Raw genomic sequence first — 27,742 nt, forward strand, 5'->3', positions numbered from 1 at the left:
GAAAGCAGAAGAGCAAGCTCACAAGGAGGACAGGAGTTCTCTTCACGTGAAACAAAGACGTTGTAAAACAAGAATGTCCAGTTCTAAATTTTTCTATTGGAGGCCAAAACCTGCAGCATAGTTTATACATTTTTAAAGGAAAAGTATTTTGGGGGCCAGATTCCTTTTGTTTATTTTCTTTCTTGGCTCATTTGTAGCAGCCTTGAAAATAGTAGTTTCGTATGGAAATGCTGATGCAGCACCTGGTGGCACAGCAGCAACCCGTATCTTCTCCGGTGTATTTTAGGTTGCCAGCAAGGCCTGGGCTACAGCTGGCCACATCTTACCAGGCAAAATTACTGCTTTTTATAAGGTCAAATGTGTAGCTTCTTCCTACTGGAAAGCTTGAGGAAGGACAATGAATGATTCATTGTAGGCACTCCAGAGGCACACAGACCCCTCGTGTGCGTGGCTGTGGGAATACATTAGTACACAGATTTCCTGTTCGTACAGTCCAAGTTATGTAGAAAATGCCTTTGCTCCATCGTTGGAGGACAGAATGGGCTGTTTGTGACCAGCTTTCTCTTGTTTCCTATTCCTTTTTGCTCTGCCCCTTCCAGGGTGTTGTTTGACTTTGCTCCTGATCTGGGAGTTTCACCCAAATCATGGACCATGTGGATTTAGAGCAGCTGAACCATTTAACCCGGGGGTGCAACTTACTGTGGCTGTTATGGGACCTCCTGAGGCTTTGTCCAAGAGTCTCCAAATTGCTCCATCTATCCAGATACTCAGAACAGGCAAATATGCTCTTGTTGCTAATCGCATTTCCTGATCCCATACCCTGGGCTCTCAGGTATTTGGACAAAAAGCAGGGAAAGGGTGGAGACGCCATGGGATGGGAGAAGAGAAGTGCTGGAGAATCAGGGGTGGAGGGTGTTTAGAGAGAAGAGCATCTGGGGCAGATGTTTCCTTGTGCTGTTGGACCCTTTGGATCCACAGGTGCTCACACCTCTCTGATGGGATAAGGACACCACCCTATTTTAGGGAACACAGTCATTTTTCCGAGACCTGAAAACGTTGCTTGAAGCCTTCAAAGCGTTGGTGGTCTGGTGCTGAAGTAATTTTGTGGATCCGGATATGAGTGGTTTTCCCCAGGCTGTGGTCAACTGGAGGCATAGCTTGCAATTTGGTGCAGGGCTCATCGGTCCTTGGGTGCCTGTGGTTCTGCCCCATCATCCAAACTATCTTCACCTTCTGCCTGCATTCAAAAATTAGAAAGTGCTAGTTTTCGTTGCTGAAAGCTTCCAGGCTGCCTCATAGCTGCTTTGCTTTTGGTCAATGTTAGCTAAAGGCCTTGTTAAGAAGTTCACCCGTGGGTAAGGGTAGATAAAGGATTTAGGCAACGTAGTGTAAGCCCCTTCTCATCACCTGGCCTGGATCACAAGACCCAGGGAATTTCACTCACTTCTTGAACTCTTGAGGGTTTTTCTTTCTTTCTTTTAATGATTAAAATAGCCCTTAATATTATCATTTGCTCAAAGTGTAGAAATAGACTGAAAACACATTCCCCAACTGAACCAAAAAACGTTCAGATCTCATGTCATTATTTTTTAACCAGGTCTGCATTAAAAGTTTTATGAGCTGCTCCAGTTTCGGAAGGTTTCCCGTAAATGAACTTTCCACCACTCTGTGACAGCAGTGTGTTGCCAACACATGGATAATATGGAAAAATGAAAGAGGAAAAAAAAAAGCCCTTTCCCCCCCCTTTCGTCCATCTGTTACAATACGGGACTGTGGCAGGAAACGAGGTTTTGCAGTTTTTTACGAGCAGAAGTGTGTTGTGGGTTGGGTTTTTTTTGGTGGGTTTGTTTTTTTCTTTTATTTTTTTTTTAAAGCCGTGGAGTGTGTCATTTCAGAGCGCTCTCCAGCAATCTGGAAGCAACCAACGTAAGGCATGGAAAAGACATTATGTAATTGCAAAAGACAAAAAACCCTCCCAATGCTGAGGCCTTGTGGCAGAAGCCAGTCTCTGACCTCACCCTTCTCAGGATCTCTGGAGAACACTGTGTTCCTCTGGCCCCTCGCAAAAAATAGCCTCTGCCAGATCTCAGCAAACAATTCCGGCATTTCCTTCCCCTGCCTCTGGTCTGTGGGTGTTTTGGAGTCTCTCGCATGTGTGGGCAGGGATTCATTAGCTAAAATAAAAACCGTACTACAGAGCTGCATTAGAGAAAAAGAAAAAAAAAAGTTAGGAAAAAAAAAATAATAATGCAGGCAAGTGTAATAAGCCTGCGGCATCGACTAGCTTGGACTCAATTCCAGTTTGGGAATTAATAAAGAGTAAGCCAGAAATAAAGGGGATCTCGTGGGTCCTCTTGTCTCCCCTGCTGTCGTTGGTCGCGGTCCCTGGTGCCCGGTCTTGCCCGGCAGCAGCTGAACGGCTGGGGTCTGAAGCGCTGCCTTCGCAACTTCTGCTGGCAGAGCCGAGCACGGGCCGAATATTTGAAAGATCAAGGTCTTTGTTCTTTTCTAGCTTTTCCCAGTATAATCCCAACAGAGATGTAATCGTTTGGTGTTGTTTTTCCTCTGAATTCTCTTTAATTTCCTGCCTGTGGTTTTGGGGGTTTTGTGAGGTTTTATAGTTGTGGAGAAATTTTGCTGTTTACAGTGGCTGTCCTACATGCTCTAAAAACAGCATCCCATTTCTTCTAAGAAAAGCCCTTGTATGTCCTAATTTAAATTGCCGGGTCATCATTATTGCCACTGCGCTACTCCTAAGGGAACCAAAATAAATATCCCTCCTTCGCTTTGGTCCCAGGTCTCTGGGGACAGGAGGACACCGTTCATCTTCAGGCTGCAGCTTGAAGACCCCAAATTTCACTGCTGGCGCATCCAAAAGCAAGGGAAGGCTGTTGTGTTTCCCGACCACAGAAGCCAGCCGTTTTGCCCTCAACTTTCCCCGCAAACGTGCTGGAGTTTGGTTCATGTCTGCCAGCTGGAGGCAATACCTTCTTTACAAGCTTCTGCTTTCCGCAGGCAGGCTGCCAGCGGAGCCGGCGATAGGTTTTCAATGGCTGCGCTGTTTATTTAAGATCGTGGAACCTCAGAAGGCTTCCAGAAGCAAACAGAAGTTTTGGTTGGCCTTGTAGGGAACCTACATCTGTCTGCTTGGGCTCTGCTACCATTGTTTTAGCATTAAGAAACATTTGCGTTGCGTTTTCTTCAGCTTAACGATTTGGCTGTCATGGTGCAGGAAGGAGCTTTGTCCTGTTCCTGTCGGCAGCGATGCTTTCCTCGCTCGTAAGGCTCTGCATTACAGAACAGGTCAGGGCTGGGAATTCAAAGGAGCCTGAGAGCTGGCTGTGGTCAGGAAGCCACGTTATACGTGTTAAGGTTCCTCCACTAGGTTTGAGGGTATGAAAGTTGCATCTATTATATAAAAATGCGCAAATTCAGTGATGGGAGGAGTGGGAAGACTGGGAATAAATGTAGCAAGTCCCCATGCCAGAAATGGAAGAGCCTGTCCAAACCAGTCCTCCCAGGAGAGTATTCCCCATTCTCCCACTCCCCACTCATGACTTCTTCTTCTTTTAAAATGTCCTTTCTGTGTCACTGAGGATCTCTGCTGAGACCTTCTGCCCCATGTCAACCTGGCCTTGCTGCTGCAAGGAGATTGACTTGGTGGTGGTGTTTGTTTTGCTTTGTTTCCTTTTCCACATTCTTTTTGGTTCCAAGGAAAAATACAAGCGGAGAGGAACATCTTGTGTGGGATTGTGACTTGGATCAGTGTGTGTTCAGTTCACCCTGGGTGCTCCCCAGCAGCCTCCCAAGGCGCCAGCACAGAAGCAGACATTTCATCCGGCACAGCACACGTGGTATTATTCAGAAGACTTGGGCTCTCAGGAAGGGGGGGCGTCTTTCTCAAGCCCACCCACCACATTACGGCAAGCACAGGGCTTCTGTCTCCATGCCACAGGAGTGCATCCCTTCCCCAAAGCTAAAGATGATGGAGAGACATGCAGCCAAGTTCTTCGCTGCAAATCCAGCTCCTGCAGCCAGCGAAGGGCAGGTTTGATCTGTGCCATGGGAGGCAGGGAGGTGAGCGATTGCAGGGCCATGACAACGATGCTGCGAGAGCCACTAGGTCCAAGAAGCCTTCCTTTTGGCTTGAGCTCGATTTCTGGGTAAAACAGAGATCCTAGGTTTTAAAAAAACACTAGCATATCCCTGGGATAGCCAAGCGCAGCCCAGCTGTGCTCGGTACAGCTGGAGCAGGGCACCCACAGCCATGTCTTCCTGATACGTCAGCTCATGGGCTCCTTCCTGCAGTCCCTTCCATGCTCGTTGGGAGGGCAGAAGGGCAATGAAGGATGAGGAGAGGACCTTTTGCCTTCAAAGAGGCTTGCGGCCATGCCTACGAGTGCCTCTGCATTGATCAGTACTCCCTGGCACCAGCCTGCTGCCTGCAAAGTGGTCTGAGTGCTGGCTCTGCCGCTTGCATCGCTACAGGGAGAAGCTGCTGCTTGTCGGCAGCTTTTTTTTTTCCCCATGTAGAAGAAACCATAAATCATTGATGAGTCCTTTACCTAAATGACTCTGCGGCTCCTCCACCAAGGGAACCAGGCTGCAACAACCCGGAGTCATTGGGGGGAGTAGTTCCTGTTCCCTTGTCCCTTAGCAGTGACAGAAGAGCGTGCAGAAGCCCCGTGGTCTGGTGGATTGAACATTGAAACCCTGGAAACCTGTTTGCTTAGTGCTGCCGCCTCATTGCCTTGCTTCCGGAGAAGTATCTGACATCTCAGTGCTGTGGGTTTGTCCCTCCGTTGTGCCAGAATAAAGAGAAATAAATATATATATATAGTGTATTAATAGATATAATACATCGATTTTATTATTTGTTGTTAATTATATATTATACAAATATATAATTAATAATATAATATATTGAATAAATATAAATAACTAAAGATTAATAAATAATGCTGTTTGCCTCCCTTGCAAGCAGCTCTAAAACGTGGCAGGTCCGTGTAGTGCTGTGGAAAATGCAGTGGAAAAGGACAGAAAACTACTGGTGTCGAAAGTGCTGATGGTTGCTAGGACCCTCCAGGCCACTTCGAAAAACCTCTGCTGAAATTTGGTAGAAACTGAGGGATGTGACGGACAGAGGATGAGCTGGCTCGGAGGGTCGGCGCTGGCTGCCCAGTCCCAGCTGGCTCCTTGCAGTATTTTGTCTCGGTTAGAGGGGTCAAACTTGCTTCGTAGGGTGATTGGTAAGAGTTTTTGAGTTTATTGAGAAATGTCCATCGTGTTTGCTGCGGTGAGGAGCTCAGGGAGGTGTCAGGCGTCTCTAAAGCTCATGGAAAGTGGTGGCTGGGGAAGCAATAGAGACGCAGCTGGGAGAGGGGGCAGCAAGAGCTCGATGTGGTCATTAGGCACCAGGGGGAGGACGCGAATAATTCCTGCTGCTGGCAAAGCTGCTGATGTCCTGGGGACCTACTTTCATGATTGCTGAGGCTGGCAAGTCTAGAAGGATCACACAGACATCATTTATGAACCTGAACTCAACCTGGTTGTTCCTTGCTGGGGTTTCCACTGGGAAGATGTTGGCTCCATGCACCTAACTCCTCTTCTGAGGATCCTGAGCCCTCGTTAAATCTCTGCCTGATTTCTCAGTAATTTTCCATTTGCACAAAGTAATTTGATTTTGGAGAGAGAGGGCACAGAAAGCACTGCCAGCAAGCTGTTACCCCCTGACAGATAACACTCTGTGAAGAGTGCCTTGAAATCCCAGCCCTGAGCCCTGGCTCTCAATGCAGCCAGCAGCGGGGTTTAAGCCGTGTCCCCGAGCAGACACCAGCACAAGTGTCCCATCTTCCTCTCCAGAAGAGGTTTTGCCTTGTTGCCTGGTGATGTGCCTCGTGATAATTTGCCAGCAATTACTTCAGAGGTTGGTCTCCTCTTGTAAACAGTCTATCGGCTTCAGGTTTGTCATTCAGTTTCTGGGCTGAAATAGCGCGCGTGCGTCTGCGTAATCCCTGGTTTAGGTAGAATAAAGCCTGTGTCTGGGGCACGTTTTCTGCTGGATCGATTCACCTGAGAGGCTCAAACCTGTGATCATCCATAAACGCTGCAAATCAGTGCTAGTCGCTGCAGGGGTGGCATTGGTGTCTGGTGGTTAACGAGGGCTTTGCTCCGTCCTTGTCTGAGGTGGTTTTGGGTGGGAAATGGTGCCATTCCTTCCCAATGCAGCTGGTTCAGTAGCTCTTCCGCTTGTTCTGTCTCCATTTCCCATGCGTGCCGTCAGTAATTTTGCTTTTGCCCCAGACAGTGAGATTTAAAGTAGCTGGCAGATACCTTGGTGGTACCAGGGAACGAGAGGTGCAGAGGTTGTAGAACTGAATTTTTCCTGCTGTGCAACACACTTCTTCCCAGTGGTTTTCTTCTCACGCTCTTCCTGCAGTAAACCAGCTATAGCTCTGTCCGTGCTCTCCATCGGTCTCGATATACATCCAGTTGTTGCACAAAGTCATTTTGCTTTGGTGTGATTGAGCACTTATTCCTCCTTTGTGCATTTTTGATATTTGGGGGTGCAACTACAAGACCATCAAAAGCATTATCATCTCCTAGGGTGGCTTTGGACTACGGGCCAGGCTGTAGCCGGCTCCTGGACCAACAGGTACGCTCAGAGTGGCAAAGTTGCAGCTCCCTGGGATTTTTTTTTTTGTTACTGTGTTTGACCAGCTTTAAAATCTGATTCACGTGTCTGAACCCTGTTCTCCTGCTAACCCTCTTCCCCGTCTGAATCAGGAAAAAACCTTCTTAAAAAGGAAAGTAAGAGTTCTCGTGGCTCTTCTTTTACATCTGCATCAACTCAAAACAGGCACGCGATGCTTGGAGAAAATAGAAAGGGATGTCCAGCTGGAACTGGATTGAATGCCATTGATTTTTAGAGGAAGCCATTAAAGAAATGATTTCCATGTTTCATTTATTGTTCTACTGAGAATGAAACACAATGAAAGATGTCCCCCCAGTGCTGGATAACCTCTCACCAAGGAGGAATAGCTGTTTACCGCTCAGCTCTCTGAATATTGCTATGTTGGTACAGCACATCAAAATGTTCTCTCCAAACATTTTTGGAACAAGAAATAGCTTTTGTCAGAAAAAAAAATAATTAAAAAATTGCTGAAAACTGATTTTTGCTTTGAAAAAAAGGCAAAAAGCATCTCAGATGGGTTTGAGGAAAGTAAAATCCTTTTGATTTTTCTCTCCTTCCTTCTCTCCTGTTTCCAACCCAAGCCCTCAGTATCTCCCAGGCATAGCCATGGCACAGCCAGGCTGGAGTTGTTCAAGGGAATTTCTCACTTCTGGTTTGCCAGTAACACTGAGCTGAAGAGCGTCTGGCTCAGAAGGAACAAGCCTGACACGTTAGCTCATCTTAAAAAATGGATGATTGTTTTAAGTTGGATTATTTGCAAAAGGTTGAGGCTACTAAAAATAATTTGCTTCTTTCAATAAGCAGTACTTTATGGTGGAAAGATCATAACTTATGTGTCTTGTCTTTTTATCACCAGTAAGTTTTTAATATATTACCATTTATCTCTGGATTAGTTGAAAAGTTCATCGCTATGCCTTTTCTCTCCAAATTAACATAAATTAATTACTCCTCCCGGAAATGACTGTGGAGAGAATAGAAATGCCTTTTGGTAACTGGTCAGACTTGGACAAAAACCCCAAAGTGAGTGTAGCTTTAAATGCAGAGAGAAGAGACAAAGCAGCCCCCAGTATTAGATGCCAAACAATAAAGTCTTTAACATGTCTTCGGGATTTCGAGGGGACTGTGCTGCTGACCTCTCATTCCTGCATATTTTCCACCAGCAGCGTGGCAGCCTTTTCCCTCTATCTGCTCTTACAAACCCATCCCTGAAACGGTAACATGAGGACCAAAGTAAAAGCGGGCACAGAACTGACGGCTCTAGGTGGGAGAGTGCAAGAAGCTCTGAGCTGGTGGCCTCTGGGGTGAAAATAGTCTGAGGCACTTAAGGCTGTGGACAGATATCCTGCTCCCGGTGTGGCTGGGCTGGCTAGAAATATCGCTGCTGCTCACCAGGAGTGATTTCTCCAGCTGTCCCAGCAGAGGAGTTGTCAAGCCCCCGGTGTGGCTGTTTCCTCCCCCGTAGGCTGGTTTGGCTGGTAGCGTATGGGGCAGCTGTGGCATAGCCGTGGTAGCAAAAATGTAGGATGTAGGAATGGCTTCACCTGACCACTGTTTGTAAAAGAAACAATTACAGCCTAAATCCAACTGCAAGTCTTCAGCTTTCTGCTGCAAGTAGCTCCTGAAGGTGTTCAGGCTTGTGGGTAAGTTTTGGCGATATGGTTCCCAAGTCCTGGTCCTGATGGGACCTCAAGATGAGGATGGGTGCACGGTGGCTCCTTTTCACTGCAGTGTGGACAATGGTTGTCACAGACACATGAAGCTGCCACTGTGCTGGATCTGTGTCATGTTGAAGGCATCACCCATGGTATGAAGTGCTCACCACAGGCAGCATGCAGCTCTGGCAGATGTCCCTGCTCTGGAGCCAGAAGGCTTGGGCAGAGGAGAGGAGCCTCCATCTCCTGAGAGTCACACTGGTTTCGTGTGAGCCTGACCGTGGCTTGGATACCCAAGCCTTGCCCCTGCAGGAGGAGGAGGAGAAGGCAGCGTTTAGAAGTGACTACTGGGGGCGCGAGCACCCTCCTTGCGTGGTGGCATGAGTGCAGAGGACCTGCTGGCTGCTGGCATGGGGGGTATTACTGATGGATAACGGTGGGGTGGCTGACTTCGTGTATTAACAAAAGGGACACCTGACTAGTAAAACAGTAATTACCTTTGGATCTAATAAATGTAATTATAGAGTAATCCGCCAGAGTATATAATGAGGTGGGAATATTTTTAGCCTGCCGAGTGAGTTCTTTGCAGTCCCCCAGTGCCGTACTCTGAGTAAAGAGCACTTATGCAGCACTGATGGCCTGTAGCTTTTAAGAAATTACGGTGATGCATCTTTAAAACTGGCAGCTTTATTAAAAAGGGAGGTGGGGGGATGCTATTATCTTAACATAGCTGCGTTAAGAGAGAATACGCATTTCAGAAGGGCCCCATTGCGCTGCGAGGCTTGCAGGCTCGATAGCCTGAGGTACAGCGCATAGGCAGAGATGCTGAGAAATTTGTCTGGGCCATTTCGAGCTGAAGGCGCTGCTGTTCCCGGATCCGGGTGGTGGGGCTGGGCTGGGCTGGGCTGGGCTCCTCCAACGCTGACGTGGTGCTGCCCAGCTGTCCCGTGTGGAGTAAGAGCAAGACAAGGAGCCTTTGTCAAATGCCCGGAGCACGCTGCAGCACAGAAACTGTTTGAGCCGAGCCAGTGCTTTAGCCCCATGTTTGCTGCTCAGCTGATGAGTGAGAAAAGGGAGAGGAAATTTAAATTTTCTGATGGAATAGATTTTTAATATTTTTTTTTAAAAAAACAGAGGTCCAGGAAAACCCACTCATGTTTGCCATGTGTCCAGGGCATGTTTTCAAAGAGCTGTCACAGAGCAAGACGCTCAGCATCGTGTTCAAGCAGGATTTCGGGGCACCTGCTCCAGCTACTCCTATTGCCGAGCATTCGGAGAGCAGAGCCTTTGGGGCTGTGTCAGCACAAGCACCCCTCATCAGCCCTTCTTTTACTTCCTCTGCTTAACAAATACCAATTAATATCATTTATGAGGACAAAACGGAGGTCACGCTGTCATCCCGTCCTGCGCTTGCATGATTTCAAGCTGCGGTTTGTTACTTATGTGACAAACATTATCTTTTGGTCCTACGAAAAACTTGCCGTTGCAAGTTTTGGAGGTTTTCCCCCCGCCCCCAGCCAAGAATTTGCACATTGGAGAACATTTTTTCTAAATTCAGGAGAGGATTTTCAAAGCGAAGTGGCCATAGTTCACCTGAGCCAGCCCAAGCACTCCCAGTCGTATCAGTGCCTTGGCGACAGAGTGGGATGCTGATGGGACGGGTGCTTGGGTGCGTCCCGTTGTCCTTGCAGGGTGATGGGGCTGGCTCTTTCCTTTGCAAACACCTGTCTACCAGGAAACCCAGTACATAGATGTTCGCAGTGAAAGGTAGGCACTCCCCAAGTGCTTGCAGAAAGCCCATTAAAATAAAAAAAAAAGGATGTAAAAAGCACTCAGCTAGATTCATTTCCATATTTGCAGAAATTTCCGTGGGAATGCCTTTTGCAGCACTCAGCCAGCTCGTGCTATGAATTAGCTGAGCCCTTCGCCTGCCCCCCAGCCTGCAAAGCGATGGTGTGCTGCCTCTTTCTTTCTTTTTTAGCGGACGTTTCAAAAGGCGGTATCTTATTCCAGCCTCTTCAGAGTGGAGTGGGAATGCAGACCTCGAAACACCTGCTTCCCGCACCGGCAGCGCTGAATGGCCGAGGAGCACGCGGCCGCTGAGCCTTTGTTTTGGGGCTTGCTTTTAACTACAAGGAGTAATCGGAGTTGGCTGTTAAATGAATGAGTTTGGTTGGAAGATAAGCCCGGACACCTGAGGTCTTGCATTGCCGGCAGGGCTGGCGAGCACCAAAGGGCTTTTGAAACAGGCATCCCTGGAAAGTCGCTATTATGTGTGAGCTTTACACTCAAACACCTTTGGACAATGAAGGCACCAGAGGACACTGCTGCTCCCGATTGTCAGCAGCAGAATAAATCCATGCTTCCTGCGGCGTTTCCCGCCGCCGGCCGCAGGGCCAGTGCCAAGCGGAGAGCTTTGCAGAGGCACAAAAGCTCTCTCAATAGAGCAGGGGTCAAACTGCGGGTTCCTCCTTTCAAAACGGCTCCTGATCTCTGATGCAGAGCGCCCCGCAAGACCCCCTTTCGGAAACAGAGAAAGAGCGACATTGTGTTGCTGAAGCGGAGCAGAGAGGGAGGAGGAGGGAATCCCAGGCCCTGCTGCTGAAATGAACCTGGGCTGGTGTTTTCAAAGCTCCCCACGGCAGAGTTTTAGGCCTCCACCTCCCAGCGGGACTGATGGGAGCTCTTGCCCTAAATCTTTTTGCTGGTCCTGGTTGTGCAATATCTCTTGGAGGGGGGTCCAAATATCTGCAGCCGGTGGTGGGTCCTGTTAGCTGTGCACCCCATTTGGTCCCCCGTGTGTGCCAGGGGGTTTGCTGGCCCTGGAGCTGTAGGGAGGCAGCGACATGGGCTCTGGTACTGAAGGACACCTGCGATTGCAGTAATTCAGGTGAATTGGTGATGTGTGTGTCAGCACAAACGGGTTGGCTGCAAGGTACGTGTGTGCTTTTTGCAGAGCCATGGGCTCCAGTGTCCACAGCCTTTCCCAGGAGGCTGGTGAGGACCAGCAGAGGTCTTTGGGATGAGTTACGCCGTGGTGCCGGGAACATGCTCGCTCTTTCCTCCAGTGGCGATGGGCTGCATGTGGATTTGCTTCTGCAAAGCAGATGGAGATTGCGCCGTCTAACCTTGAAGTAGCTGAGCTCCATGCAGAACTGATGTCTGCCTTTGAAGTGTGAAATACGGTGCCCTTATAAGTAGGCCTGTAGTCTTACAGTTGTCTTCACTCACAGCCCTGTCCTGCGGCGATTATTGGTGGCAGAGTTGTTTTGTACAGTGGGCTCAGCTGGACATGGCAGCCCAGGATGGCTAACGGAGGGTGCTCAGAGCAACCTCGTTGCAGTTTAGGTGGTGTCTGTGGAGAGTGAAGAATTAAATGCTAAGGACTTGATGTCCACACTGTACATGTTTTGGGGTTTGCTTTGACTAGTTCTGGTCAGATCTTGGACCCATTAGCTGATGGGACATACTTTTTATTTGTACCTGTATGGAATGCCGTTCTCACAGCCTGAGCCCTCTGTGTGGTGGGAGCCAAAGTGCAGAAGGTGGAGAAGATCAGGACTTCTCCTTCCAGACCACACTTCTGATCCAAACCAGATCCTCCTGAGGACACTTTCTTGGACTCTCCACCAGCAGCATTGCTAAGGGTTAAAGTGATGCTCTGGCACCTTGTTCCTGTCAGTGTGTGCTGGGTGGCAAGTCTGGAAGAACCAATGGGATATGCAAACCTCCTTCTCTCCTGTACAAAAGGACAGATACCTAGGTTAGGTCTGCCAGCAGCAGCAGGAGGGGCCCAGGCATCCAGCCTTCACTGAATTTGAGCGTCCAGCGGGCGCTTTGTTCCCCTGCATGCTGTGAACATCCCAGCCCTGGGCCTTCAAGGCATGGCAAGACAAGAGCCACTGTTAGCCAATGTATAAATGGATACAGCATCTGCATTTTGAGCCTCTTACCACCTTTTTTAAGGTGAACATTTTCCCCAGAGGTTTCTGAACTCTTTGAATAGTGTAGAAATATGGCCATGCACATAGTGCCCTTCCTGTCCGAGCCCTGTGAGATCCTTGGCTGCATCACCCTGGCACAGGTGGGGTCTTCAATGGCCCTGGACCCCATTTCTCCACGCAGGTGAAGAAGCTTTTGCAAATCATCCCCCTCCTATTTTTCTATCCACAGAAAGGACTGGGCAGCCCAGTTCTAAAAACTAACCCAGGGGAGCCTGAATTTGGCCATTGCATTCCCCATCTGTTAAGTACATCCACACAATGATATTTCAGTACGTGCCTTAAAACAATGATTTCCTTTTCTCTTATTGTTTCAAGTCCTTTGGATTCCTCGTGCAGATTAAGGAGTGTCCCTGTAGAGCTGAAACACAGCGGCAGAGCTTCTGGGGTAAATCGGATCCCGTCTCCCTGCAGAGCACCAGCAGCGGAAGAATAGCGCTGTGCTGGCATTGCATATTTGCTTTGCAGCCAGGAGTCTGGGGAAAGAAAAGATCCAGCTTGTCCATATTGCATGGGCGCAGCCGCCACATTTTTAAGGGGTGGAAGAAGGGAAGGGGAGACCCACCAGAAACTCACTGAAAACTGCCATCCATCTACGGCTTTTCTTTTCTGTGCGATAAACGCCTCTGCTTTCCGCTGTGCAGAAAACAGCACGTGGGGAATTCCGGTGCCAGCAACACTTTTTACTGGAAATCAGGAAACGTTCTTGAGTATGAAGTTATCAAACAACTTGACAAATTCAGATGCGCTAAGTCACCCGGTGTAAACATCTGTCTGGCCTGCTTTTATGTGCCTACAGCAAGGGTGACTTATCCGCGTCTTGGCGAGATGTGATCTCTGTCCTCTGGTGCTATTTTTAGCTTATATTTATTTGGAGGAGGCTGTTAGAATAATCTCATAGAATAGAATCGTAGAATAGTTTGGGTTGGAAGGGACCTTTAAAGGCCATCTAGTCCAACCCCCCTGCAATGAGCAGGGACATCTTCAACTAGACCAGGTTGCTCAGAGCCCCATCCAACCTGAACTTGAATGTTTCCAGGGATGGGGCATCCACAGCTTCTCTGGACAACCTGTTCCAGTGCCTCACCACCCTCATTGTTAAAAATTTCTGCCTTATAGCAAGTCTAAATCTACCCTCTTTCAGTTTAAAACCATTACCCCTTGTCCTGTTGCAACAGGCCCTGTTAAAAAGTTTGTCCCCATCTTTCTATAAGCTCCCTTTAAGTACTGAAAGGCCACATTGAAATCTCCCCGGAGCCTTCTCTTCTCCAGGCTGAACAACCCCAGCTCTCTCAGCCTGTCCTCATAGGAGAGGTGCTCCAGCCCTCTCATCATTTTTCGTGGCCTCCTCTGGACCCACTCCAACAGGTCCATGTCTTTCCTGTGCTGAGAGCTCCAGAGCTGAACACAGTACTCCAGGTGGGGTCTCACAAGAGCAGAGTAGAGGGGCAGAGTTGCTTCTCTTGACCTGCTGGCCATGCTTCTTTTGTTGCAGCCCAGGATATTGTTGGCTTTCTGGGCTGTGAGCGCATATTGTTGGTTCACGTCCTGCTTTTCATCCACCAGTACCCCCAAGTCCTTCTCTTCAGGGCTGCTCTCAATCCCTTCGTCCCCCAGCCTATATTGATATTGGGGGTTGCCCTGACCCAGGCGCAGGACCCTGCACTTGGCCTTGTTGAACTTTGAGGTTCACGTGAGCCCACTTCTCAAGCCTGTTCACGTTGCTCTGGATGGCATCCCACCCCTCAGGTGCGTCAACCACACCACTCAGCTTGGTGTCATCTGCAAACTTACTGTGTGTGTGCACGCAATCCCGCTATGTCATTGATGAAGATATTAAGCAGTACTGGTCCCAATACGGACCTCTGAAGGACACCACTTGTCACTGATCTCCATCTGGACATTGAGCAATTGACCACTACCCTTTGGATGCAACCGTCTCACCGATTCCTCATCCACTAAAGAATACACCCATCAAATCCATATCTCTCCAATTTAGAGAGAAGGTTGTTGTGGTGGACCATGTCTAAGGCCTTAGAGAAGTTCAGATAGACGACATCCGTAGGTCTTCCCTTTTCCACTCATGCAGTCATTACATCATAGAAGGCCACTAGGTTGGTCAGGCAGGACTTGCGCTTGGTGAAGCCATGCTGGCTGTCTTGAATCATCTCCCTGTCCTCCATGTACTTTAGCAAAGCTCCTAGGAGGATCTGTTCCATGATCTTCCCAGGCACAGAGGTGAGGCTGACAGGTTGGTAGTTCCCAGGGTCTTCCTTTCTACCCTTTTAAAAGATGGGTGCAATGTTTCCCTTTTTCCAGTAAATTGACTGCCATGATTTTTCAAATATGATGGAGAGTGGCTTGGCAACTACATCAGCCAATTCCCTCAGGAATCTGGGATGCATCTTGTCGGGTCCTATAGACTTCTGTATGTTCAGGTTTCTCAGGTGGTCATGAGCCTGGTCTTCACTATCTATTTCTTGATGTAGAGGCCAATGCCTCCGCCCCTCCTTCCTCCCTTGTCCCTTCTGAACAGCCTGTAGCCATCGATAGCCTCGCTCCAGTCATGGGATTCATCCCACCAGGTTTCAGTAATGGCAACTAGGTCGTAGCTTTCTAGCAGCATGGTGGCTTCCAGTTCCTCCTGTTTGTTGCCCATGCTGCGTGCATTGGTGCAGAGGCACTTCAGCTGGGCTGTTGGCCGTCTCGTCTCCTTAGAGGAACACCCCTTAATTCATTTGAGGTATTTCACTGCTGTTTCCCTCTTGGCTCCTCCTCTTACCTCAGTAGCTCCTGGCTCATCTCTGTAAGACTTCAAGTGTGCCACAGTGTACCCAGCACTTCTCAGGCCTCTAATCTGGCCTCACTTGCCTTTAGTTCTTCGTATGACTGTTCTGGGGAGAGGGGTGGTTAAAACATTGCTGTGGCTACAGCTTTTGCAGCATGCTGTGACATGAAAGCCCCGCGTATGGTTCCCTTTGAACACTGGAGCCATTGGACCCTGGATTGTTCGTACTCAGCTGCGTTAGTGACTTGCTTTCTGATGCAGGGGCAAATTGCTTCGCTGCTCTGTTTCCCGTTTACCTTTTGTCCTCACGGACAAAGCTCTTCTGGGGCAAAATTGGCTGTTACTGAGTTTTCCTGGCCCTCGTCTTGGAGTGTAGGGGACGAGAGGCATGGCTGGGAACTGTTAAAAAGCAGCTATATTCAAGCGTAATACCATTGACCTCACTGAGACTGCTCACATGTTTTAAATTAAGCGTGTCCTTAAATATTTTCCGGAATCGGAGCTGGGTTAGTTTAGGCTGAATACAGTAAGAAATGCATATGCATTTGGGACCAGAGGGGAACCTGACTGTTTTAAATCCATTAAATGTAAAAGAACAAGACTGTGTGTTGGCTTAAGAGCTGGAAACCAATTTTGAAGTCAGTATTCCCTATTGCTGAAAGGAACCCAGCACAGCGGCTGCACGGTAGCATGGGAGGGAGGCAGAGCTCCTAGGGGAAAGGCAACCGTCTCCCTTCACCCGGGCAAACCTGGGCACAAAGAAATGCTTGGTGCAAACGTCTGCTTGCTTTGCATTTCACCTCTCTGTGCAGTGATGCCCTGCTTAGGAAGGTAATCCCACCTGTGGGAATCGCATCTTCATGACTTCTGTGCTCCCCGCCATGGGACGGCAACATGGAAATAGATTTGTAGTTTATACGAAAGGAAAACCTAAAGACAGCTTTTCCGAAAGTTGCCCACGCCAGGATTACCTACATCTTTTCCCACTGAAGAATTTCTGAAAGGATACATCATTTGGGGAAAAGGATGATCATTTAGGGAAAGTTGTTTCTTTTGTTTGGCATCAAAGCCAGCTTAGAGGAGACTTTTTTTTTGAATAGCAGCCAGCTGCTTTAGCAGTCTTGAACCATGTTCTTCCTTCTGCTTTGAATATAAAGCCTATAGCAAGGGAACATTAGTTTTTCGTCTTGGCAATAAATCGTGTCTTAAGCTGCCAGTAGTGAAACTTGCCCATTTGCTTGGGAGAGAAAGTCAAAATAAGCACTAATGAAGGAAAGAAGCAAATCCAGCATTTCAGGTCCATGTTCCCTGTTCCCTATGAATAGGCATATAATGCTTGGAGCAGTTTTGGTGATGGCATGGAAATCTGCTGGATGTTGCTTGTGCAGGTATAAATCCTGCTGGCTGTGAGCCATTTCTCTCTTATCTTACCCATCTCTCTTATCACTCTGCTGCAGTGAAACGGCTTGAAATTCACCTCTGGGTCCTAAGGCAATGCTCGTGTCCTTGCTTTGGCTTTTGTATGTAACAGCAGAGCATGCGTTGGCTCTTTTTTTTTTAAAAAAAAAAAACAAAAAAAAAAAAAAAAACAAAAAAAAAAAAAAACAAACAAACAAACAAAAAAAAAAAAAAACAAAAAAAAAACCAAAAAAGGAGGGAAGAAGAAGAAAAGATGTTAACTTGCTCCAGGAAGGATCTCCTACAAACCCGAATGAAGTAAAATAGATGCTGTTTGGCGCTCCAGCCACAAGAGAGAGCTTGTCCAGTTGACGGAACTAATGCCCAATTCATGGGCTAACTCTGCGCAAGCTCTTTGGTGCCTGTGGTCAATATCCCAGAGGCCAAGGAGGCTCTTTGAGCCAGCCGGCACAGGGAAAATGGGTGGCTCCCCTGGGATTTGCTCTCTTGCATGAGCTATTCATGGCCCTCAGTCATCACACATCGCGGCGCTTTTGGTTTTTTGGCTGGTTCTTAAAGGATGTCCCGGTCAGGCTGAGCAGACACAGAGTCTGTGGTTTTCTCTCTTCCTGAGTTGAAGTCCTGTAAAGTGGGAGTGCGGGAAAGAAATGAGCCTTTGTAAACTTTTAGTTTGCAACTGTTGCTGGGTCTTGTGTCTGTCCGTTCATCCCAGTGCCTGTCATCACGCAGCTGCCACAACCCACTATTTATCTTGTTCCTTTTCTTTCTTCCTCAATCTGTTCCCCCCCACCCGTCCTTGGTCTGCCTTGCTGCTGGAAGCTTTTTTTTCTCTCCCCCTTGCTTTCTCCTTGTCTCTGTACTTCTCTTTTTCTCGACTGTACATTTGTTCACCACCTGCATTCAACCAGGCCTGTGGCAAGAGCAGCTCATTCCCTTCAAACCTCCCAGGTGCGTTCTCATCATCTGCAGAAGAGAAACGAGCAATGGCCATGGGACAAAATGAACTTCACTCCTGTGATTAGAGCACAGTGAAATTACTCAAAGGCCTGTTTAGAAAACAAAAGCCAAGTTCATCTTTCCTTTGAGTTTTAATTCACCAAGGTGGAGACCCAGCAAAGCCGGACACTGGGAGTCCCCACAGGGCTGGTCTTGGTGCGTCGCAGCCCAGCCAGGGAGTGTGGATGGATGCTGGGCACAGTGACACGGGTTTAGCAAAGTTACTGAGCCCAGGGACTGTTGCGGCTTCAGGGGGAATTTTGGCACCCAGTCCTGCCTTCTTGGTGCGTAGAGTTGGAGTAGATGATCTTCTGAGCTGCCTCCCTGCCCTTCATTTCAGATGAGCCACTCTGACAGCCTGTGATACACCTGCAAAGTGTCCTGCCTGACAGACAGCCTGGCAAACCCACGAAGGATTGGGAGCATCCATTTCTGCCTGAGGTCTTGTGCCTGCCCAGCTGGGACTAGTACGAGAGGAGTCCCGTGGTGTGCATGAAGGAATGAACATAAAACCACCTTCTCACCCACTTCCCTGCATCCTCACCTCCCTACTTAGTGTTTCCAAAGGTATATTTGCATCTGCTCAAATGATCTCAGGAGTGATTTTTGGAGATGAACAGGCTTTCCTGCTTCTACATCAGCTTTAGTTTTCCCTGTGGCACCCTGAATTTGTTTAAACCTGAAGTTCCAGAAGTGCCAAACTGTGGCAGAAGGCTGTTGAAACATGTACAAACTGGCAAGCAAAATACACTGCATCTTACTGAGAGGGCCAAAGGTTCCCTGCATCTTAGAATTATCCTCCACTTATTTAAGGACTTGAGTACAAACTCAGAAACCTAACTGTACTCACTCATGTCTCTCAGCTATTTTATTTATAAAGAGCAAAACGTCTTCTGTGTCCTGCTAAATAACTTAACTGGAAAGATATGGTGTGTAACTGCTTCATAGTTACGGTAGTGCATTTAGAATTAAGCTTTGAATCTTCCTAGATATTCAGATATCAGAGCTGTTGCCCTGAACCTGCTCTGTTTGTAGAAAGATTTGCAAACAAGGCAATATGCAATTCTAATGGAGTATTTGGTCAGAAAACAACCCTACGATCCTTCTTCAAGTGTGGATAAATCATGGCTTATATAGAGTTATGGAAAATTCGTTCTGATTGCAAACTGAAGTTTTTACCTAAGAAATGGGAATTTTTTAGAAGATGTACTCTGGTCGTGATTTGCCATATTGTCAAAAGCCAAATACTGTATATAGCATATCATTCCTTTCTGTGTCTCTTACTGATTTTGGCCAACAGCTAGTCAGGGATGAGAAAGCATGGAGAAGAACTGCTGAAGGCAAGGCTGTCGTCTTCCTTGTCCTGCTGCCTCCCATCCTTGCAGAACAGCATGTGAGCCTGCAGAGCTGCTGCTCTCTCTGACAGGCAACAAAGATTTCTCTTTCAGGAGAACAGTATCCATAGCCAGTAGCTTCTAAGGTTTTCGTAGTACCCATGCCAAACCCTAATTGGTTGTCTTAATCAAATACCTCTTCTTTTTTGGCTTCGTGCACTTGCTTGTTAAATGTAAGAATCCACTGGTGATCTGACTTGGTCTTTGGAGGTGAGAATATATATATTTTATACATATATATACACAAATGCACATGCTTCTTAGTGTTGTATCTTTGTCTCAAATTCTTGCGTTGAGATGCATGGTGTAAAGAGGCATTAAAAACACCGGTGGACATATCCGTTTATTTTTTTAGCAACATATCTAATTCCTATTACATTGAGCCTCCTCCAAAAGGACTAATGCAAACTGTCAATAATAGAAGCCTCTAATGCTCCTCAGCTCTTGCAGGGGCTTGAGGTAAAGGACCTTCTTTTCCACATATCGCTTTGTTTTAGCTGTATGTTTCTTGATAAATATATATGGTGTACTGCCAACTTATGGGTGCTGAAAAAGAAGAAACTACCCTCAGTGCCGCCTTATGAACATCATTATGATTCTTGTGACTTTTTGACTGTTGGTCTCTGGAGGGGGGAGAAGGTGTGAAAATCTTTCTAGCCTTCTCCTTCTATCCAAACTCCTCTCTCTGAAAGCCAACCTGTTCCGAACCGGTGAAATGAGGGAGTGCAAAATTAGGATAGGACTGTGCCATGGTAAGAAGACAAAAGGTGTAATTGCGTTTGCATACTAGAACCCATGGCCAAATATCTTGAAATATTGCCTGAAGCAGTACTCTGGCTGCTCCCCTGCGCTTTGCTGGGCACATGGCTTGTCAGCTGGATTCAAGAGCAGGCAAAGAAATGTTGTGAGGTGGTGTGACAGCTGTAATTATTGTAGAGGGGGGAAACCTTTAAGAAAGCTGGTACAGTGTGTGTGGTCTCCTTAACGTGCCTTTCTCCGTGTGTGTGGGTGTACAAAGCTCCACGTATGAATCAGCTTGAACTCCAGGGGTCAGCTTAAAGATCTTGTGATGAGCCAGGTTGTGTTGAGAAGCAGGAAGAATTGATTCAGAAGATGTCAGTGCAGGAGAAAGTAATCCCAAAGCATTTTTAATGATGGTGGCTTGGAGTTTCATACCTGGTTTACCTTCTTGAAGGAATAATCTTCTCTGTTTCCACAAGAAAATACTTTCACTCCAAATATTTAATTGTTACTGAAAAATCGAGAGGGGGACTTTTGAGGCTGGGGCAAACACTAATCTCTGTGTCTTCCTGAGTCCTCATGAGTGCCTCTCTAAAGCTGTATCAAAAGTTGTGCATTTTTGTCCGTGATCTAGACATTCCCCTTCCTCCTCTGTGGAAGTTGCCTTCCCGTGATGCACTGCACTTTCTGCAGTAGGACTTAGGTCCGCACAATCCTCCACTTCATTGATAATTGCCGTGCTTTTCAAACTAGATGAGTTCTTGATTACATTAAAAGGGATGGCTGTACTCAACTGGATGTTAGCTATTTTGCTTCCAAGGGTAATTAGTCATGGATTTAAATAGAAGGAAATAATTGATGTACACATAGAGTGGAAGCACTTCTCTGCCATTATGGTCCAAAACCTCATATTTATTTGTTCATTTTGTCTGAACTTGCAGTTAGCACAGAAAAGGAGTCGGCTTTTTGACATAAGATTTTTCTTTGTCTTACTAGAAGCTATTTTCTCATTTCTGGAAGAGTGGGTAAGAGCAAATTACTTGGATTTATCATACTCTGAAAAGGAAAACAAAGGTAGTTTCCTGAAGAGTTAAAACATGTTGCCGACATGGTGGTTTTGACGTTGGTATAACATGGCAAATGTATACTGCGATACACCTGCGCATATATGCTTTAACAAAAAGCTGTAGTTTGGAAAGGTTCTGATTCAGGATTTCCATTGAGAGGTGTGAGACACACTGGTATCATCAGCCAAGAGCACCAGAAGGGTTTTTGCTTTGTCTTCCGAAGTCCTTTTCCTCCACTGACCTTGGAGTTCAGGTTCCCTGTCTTCCCTTCGCTTCTTCCAAGTGACTTGTTGTGGTTAGTTGTGTGATGACATCATCACAAGGAGGAGCATCGCCTGGCTGTCATGCCTCCATCATTTTTTGGTCTCATCTCTATTTTATGCTTCCCTTGGGTCATCCCTCAAGTTCCCCCGTTCCCGAGCAGCCTCTCATGACTCATGTTGTTGCCATCTGTTCTCCAGGGAAGTCGTCTTGATTATCTTTCCAGTTCTGTGTCCACCTTTTCACCTAGCTCTCCATGGTGAGTTCTCACAGGAGAGAAATGCCCTGCACACAGGATACAGACCAGTGTCATGTTGGTTGTTGGAGCGGTGTCTTAGCTAGAGCAAAAAGTATCTGAAAAACTAGGCTAGGATACAGGAGCCAGGAGAGCTGAGCTAAAGGTCCCTCAAGGAAAGACGGGACCCAATCCAGGACTCCCACACTCTGTGCAAGAGCCTGAGCCACTGGCTACTAAAGAACAGAAAACCCTTTTGTTTGCTGCTTCAGTTCATCAGATTTTGACTCAAATCCACAGATTTCTGGCTGACCCACACTGTATTTCTGCATTAGTTTTATGAGTAAGCTGTTGGGGGGAAAATACTATCTATGTGTAGATAGAAGTCACAGCATCAATTCCTACCGTGCTCTCAATCTGACAAGAGTTACATCTTGCTACTGTACGTAGGAATTCCCATTGCTGCACATACAAATGCTAGTGTGCTACTTAAAATCTCTTTCATGTCTCTTATTGGGCTAGAGAAATGCCTTCTCAGAAACCTGTGCTGTCAGCTAAGCTGACAAAGGTTTTATTTAACATGAGGCAGAACTAATATCCTTTAAAGCAAGCTGCCATGCTGTTAATTGTCACTCTGGTTTGTGTCAGATGCTTGCAAGAAGCGTGCTTGGTTCCTCCACAAACACAACAGCATCTTTCACTCTTAATGAATAATGCGCTCCAGATGTTCCACCCTGTGAGAATTTCTTGTGCATGCTGCAATGCCAAGAGAAAAATAAAGCAGTTCAACTTATTTAACCCAGATCTCAGACTGTCTGTCTGCATCATCTAACTCCATCAAGCTGATGGAGCACATGGAATGGATGGAAAACATGTGGTTCCTATAGACTCCTGCATTTCATATTGGTTAACAAATGTAGCATTAGTTTACCCAAGGCCATAACAGGCATGAGCTTAAACCCAGTGTATTCGTGGCAGGTTCTCTACACCTTCCCCATACCGTGCCATCAATACTCATGCTTTGCTAATCAGACCTGGAGCTCTTGGCAAACTTTGCCAGTCCTCCTGTTTCTGCTCGTGGTATCAGCTTGAGGACTCTTTTACTTTCCTTCTTCATAGGCAAGATACAGGCATAGTGCCTAAGCTGCCCTTAAAAATTTAAATGGACTGCAATCCTTTTCTGCCTAAATATTTTGTGAATGGCATTGGGACCTCTTGTGTTCTTGGCTGCAGCTCAAATACTCATCGTAGTGTTTCCAGGCAAACAAAGACTCGTGTCTTATAGGAGGGTTTTAAAGAAGTCCACTCGGGATGGGCTCCGAGCTGTCCTGCACAGACTGTCTTGCTAAGTGAAATGCCATCACCACCTTCCCACCACTGAGTGGTGATGGCAACCACACAAGTGAACCATTGCAGGGAAGGGCAGGAAAAACAAGTGTGACTCTTGATGCCCTACAGAGCCCTGGTTCTTCCACCTGAGCACGCTGAAAGGGGTGAGATCTCTGTATTTAGCTCAAGAGTTTTCCATGGTTGTTTTCAAGGGGGAAGAAGCACAGTTTTCTGGTTCAGGCATCGGGACATGGCTTACAGACGTAGCATAATGACAAACTGCCCAGGTGATCCCACTCGTGTTGTATGGGAAGCTCATGCACTTGGCTTTGCCCTTACAGAAAATGGATGTGGGAGTTCCCAACAGGTCAGACTCTTGAGAGGGTATTGTTACAAGGATGAAGATATTGTATTGCTACGAGGATGAAGATATTGGTGTGAGGATGTGTGCCTGCATCAACACCATAGTCCTGAATGGGAGTGGAGAGTCATAAGGTTGGGCAAGCAACTTAAAAATCCCTGATGGGTTTCCAAAAGTCATCATTCCTGTGTGCTCAGAATTCATTCTTTAAAAGTTATCTAAAGTGTGAACTGGTAATTTAGGGGAAGTCTGTGTTGCCTATCCCAGGTACAAGACCCCAGACTTGTATGAGTAAGAGAAATCAGTATTACAATCAGTAGGACCTAGTGTGCTAATTCAGTGCATTAAGTCCGTATCTTGCCTTGAAGCGAGAGGTGGTGTGAGCCAGCAGGAGCTCTGGTGCACAGGTGGGACGTACCGGGGGGCTGCATTCTGCACTGACAGCAGGTTTTCATGGGGAGCGCCAAAGACAGGGCTTCAGTGCCAGAGAGTTGCATTGTCTTTACAAATGCAGATGGAAAATTATTATTTTTTTTTTCAGTGGCCACACAGTTTGGAGAAATTTTAATTCTTACTGAAAGCTGGAGCTCCAAGTGTCATTTGAAAATAGCAAATGTACAACCGACCTATTTTCCACTAGTTTCATGTAAGGCCCTGGCATGCCCTGGTCCATCCTGGACTGCACTGTAGGATACACGATCCTGATTTCACAGAGATGCTGAGACCCTGCTTTTACAATGCCAGGCACCGCAGAGGTGATGGGGACACGTGTTGCTAGCACGCTGCTTGCTGGGCTCCCTTGCTAACCTCCCAAAGGGTTCTTTAGACAGAGCAACCTAAGCCTCAGAGCAGAACAGAGGAGAGGCCACCAAAGCAATTTCATCCTCCAACCTAAGAAAGAAACTCTGCAGAAGATGGTGTCTGGTTACCCATGTGTGCCTCTGTCAGGGCCATATCCGTACGGGATTACAAGCGAGTCTTTGCCATATCCACCTCTGCACCACGGCTTTCTGAGTTTATTGAGGCTGGAGGACACTGACATTCTCTAAGCCCTTTCAGAGACATCTTACTTCCTTTGAGCTGTGTGAAAGATGCAGAACCAAAGCAGCATGCAAGAACAATTATTAAACGTTGTTAATTAGGATGTGCGAAGATGGTCCCTCTCCCCTTTTCCTTTGAAGCATGAAAGCCCAGAGGGAGCCTTTATTAAAGTCAACAAAGAAATCTCAAAGGAAAAAATTCCCTTCTTTAATGTGGTCACACACATCATCTCCCGCCTGGTGTGACCCAACATGTGAATGTGATTACGGGCTGTGTCGCATCAGGGCACAGGCACACTGTGCCCCGAGCCACGGCGGGGAGAGGAGAGGGGCAGAGTCCGCACAGCCGGTCTGACACCCAGCTGCTTGGATCCTCTTGCTGCTGATGCCAAAAGCACAGCATCTGGAGCTTGCTTTTGATGGATCGCGTATTTTTTTGTTAACTACCTTTGATTTAACGTGTTCTCTCTCCAAATCAACCTCTGATAAAAGTAAGCTCCAGTGCCCAGGGTAGCAGCTGGATATCCATCCTGGATTTTCCTGCTGGGGAGGGGTGGACATTGCAACTTCTTCAGTCACCAGACAAATCTTGTCTGCGTGTTTAAAAACAAATTGGAGTCTAACAGTAACCTGGTTATGGCTGATTATGGGTTCAGGAAAGCCCATCAGAAATACCAAAGATCCCACTGTACTTTGGGAATTAGGGTAGAAAACCTCAAGATTCAGGTTGGTTATGTGACAAGCAGTCACAGTATTACTTCCCACTCAAATTCTCAAATGGCGTCTATTTGTAGGCATAAATATTTTGTCCTCTTTAATCCCAAATGATAAAGACAGGACTTGAGAAGTCCTGCTTCCAGAATTTCTGCTTTCTTCCTAAAGGGAGGGAAGAGGTTCTTCCTTCCCTTCTAGGGAAAGGCGGGGTGAGGTGAGCTCTGATCCATAGGATCAAAGACATCGGGGTCTTACACCGAAGCAGTATTTTCTGTTGGATGCAGGTGGTGAAGACGGGGCGCGATATGGTGCGCTATACTTTTATTGTATGAAAATATGAGAAGGTGGTGTCCTTTCTTCTTCTCTGAGCTGCTCTGTGGGCTGGTGAGAGCAAGCACTTGATGTGCTATACCTTCTCAGGGATGCTTTGGTAATCCTGGAGATAAAACAGGGCAGGTCCATTATAAAATTCGCAGAGTGGAGACTCTGTACCTGCATGAGCTCTTCAGGAGCAATCTCTGGTTGTTGCTCTCAGAAATGTTTTGTCCAAACAGAAAGAGCGCAAAATGTGCTGTTCTTGTCCTGCTCTGTGCTGCTCCTTTGGTTTGGTCTGACCGTGTTTTTTCTAGGGAATTTTCAAATGTACCAGGATTGCTGCCCCCCCTCCCCCCCCAGCCTGTTAATTTAGAAATGGGGCAGCATCCTCACTGGGGTTTTCTGTCGCTGATACTACCAGCCAGATCCCTCTCCATGTCCCAGAGCTAGGCCGTGAGCTTGAATTTTTCCAACCAAAATACCAAAATTCTCCCTCCCTTTCTTTTCTGAAAAAAAAAAAGGGGAAAAAAAAAAAGGAGGAAAAAAAAAAACCCTATGAAAACAAAACAATTTCCAAAGAGAAGCATCCAGCCGCTTTCTTCTGACACCCAGATAGCTTGGCACGCTCATCTAATCTTCTGCCTTGACTGCTGGGCTGGCTGGCCACATCTGAAAGAAGGGGGATAAGCCAGCAGTCGGAGCCTGTATCTGTGAGCGATGTTGGTGGCAAGGAGGCTTTGGCAGTGGGTTCCTCTCTCACAGCCGCTTTTTTCCCCAGCTGGAGGCTCCAATTGTTGGGCGATGGCACATGAGCCTCCCCCTGAGCCCGGCGGAGCCCCGCGGGAGCCGGCTCCACACTGTGAGCAGACAATGCAATTAGCTGGGTTTCACAATGCGCCGCTTTGGGTGACCTTTCCAGGGAAAATAATTAGAGGGAGACCATGTCTGCTGTTGATAATTGGCTTCATTAGCTCTGAGGTTAATTTCAGGGATGTGCCCAGGAAGCAATAGAAGAGGCTCAGGGGAGGCTGTCCGGTTAATTACTTGTGAAATAAAATAGTCCGTTGGCTTTGTCCTTGCGTGTGCATTGCAGGGGGTTTCACAGGGCAGCCTGGGCCGATGGGCAGGTTGGACCCTTCTCCTGCCATCACAGCGATGGTGGGGTCAAACAACTTCTTGGAAAGGGAAGTTTCCCAACCCTTGGTACAGACTTCCCTGACCATTAGGGGATTTGAAACCCGGGGTCGGGATCTGTAAAGACCCGCTTGGTCCCCCAGGCTGCAAGCCAGAGGACGGCGCTGGCCTTGGCGTAGTCTCCTGTTTCTCAGAGCTTGGGGGTTGCAAAAGGGATATCCCTTACAGGAACCTGTTGTTTCTGGTGGCACTGAGGGTGCAGAGGACAGGAGCAGGACAGGAAGCACCCTGGGCAGCAGAGCCACAAGCCCTTTCCATACTGTATCTGGTCTGGCACCACAGAAACAAGTGTCACTTTTTGTCTGTCACCAGGGCTGTCCCCACATTACCCTAGGGCTTCTCCGCAGGGCCGTGTCCCTCTCTACAGGGACAATTGAGACCGAACCTTGCATTTCCCACTGGGAAGACGTTTCCTCATTGCATGTGCAACATCTCTGCCTTCATGCACTTTCTTTTCCTTTGTCCATCTGCTTTGGTCTCACCAAGGTAATTAGGCACTTGGCCCACTGACAGCCCTGTTGTTTGCGGCCGTGCCATCTCCAGGCTGGGAGTGGTGGAAGGATGAGGAATCAAGACAGAAGAGTGCTTTGCAAAATGGATTGGGATGAAACTGTCCTCCTAACCCGGCTGGTGTCGGCATGCACCCACCATGCTCAGAGGGGCTGGTCACTGCAGACCTACTTCAGACCCATCCCGGGCACGGACCCCTCCTCCCCTGTACTCGCCTGTCATTGCAATAAGCAAACTGTGCGCTCTTTTTTAGCTTTTTGTAAACTTCCAAAGCTTTTGCTTCCATTTGTAACTGAATCTGCACAGGTTTTGGCTTCTGCTTGCCAGTGCTAAGCTGACTCCCAAACACCCAGCACTTGGTTGCCCCTGGCACCTAATGTGTCAGCCACCACTTGAGTGTGCGGTTTGGTGGGGTTTGCTGGCACCAGGACTGGGGAGAGGCACAGCCTCAGCCTGTTCCCTCACTGTTGTCTGAGGATTTCATGTTAAAAATGTGTTATTGGCTTGTGGGACACGAAGGGGAGAGGGGAGCAGGCAGAGCAGGAACATCAACCCACCTCAGCCCTCACCCCTAACACCTATGAGGGTGCTGTAGCCAGAAACAGCTCAAAGGGCATCCCAGGGGTACATGCAGCATCTGAAGGGCACTTGAGGTACACTACACTTGTGTAGCACGTCTTTGTGCTATGAACTGACGAGATGACTGTGTCAGACGTGAGTGTTTCTCTCCATTTTTTTTTTGTTGAGAGCAAAATCAGAGGGAAGGAAGAGGTCCTGGGTTTGAAAAGGCAGGAGAGTCAAGCATAAAGAAAGTGGGAGAGGAGCACTTGGGAGCACATTCCCACAGGGAGCAGTTGTGCAGGAAAGAGGTGACCAGGTCAAAGGAAAAGCATATAAACAACCCAGAGAGAGAATCTTCTTGGCTGCCGGTTTGTTTATCTCTTGCAGGAAAGAGCTTAGCAAGCCGCGTGCATCTCTAGCTAGCTACGACGCAAAGTTCCCGTCCTTTCGAATGATAACGTAGGGAGAGG

At 47.5% G+C, this 27,742-nt stretch overlaps 1 long non-coding RNA gene across 1 annotated transcript in view; it reads left to right on the forward strand.

Annotated features, from left to right (window-relative positions):
• The window catches only part of LOC128915873 (uncharacterized), a 163,449-nt gene that overhangs the window by 89,695 nt on the left and 46,012 nt on the right, over positions 1-27,742 (forward strand). The gene's annotated exons all lie outside the window — the stretch shown is intronic.

Source organism: Rissa tridactyla, chromosome 10 (genome assembly GCF_028500815.1).
Source record: "Rissa tridactyla isolate bRisTri1 chromosome 10, bRisTri1.patW.cur.20221130, whole genome shotgun sequence".
Classification (NCBI taxonomy): domain Eukaryota; kingdom Metazoa; phylum Chordata; class Aves; order Charadriiformes; family Laridae; genus Rissa; species Rissa tridactyla.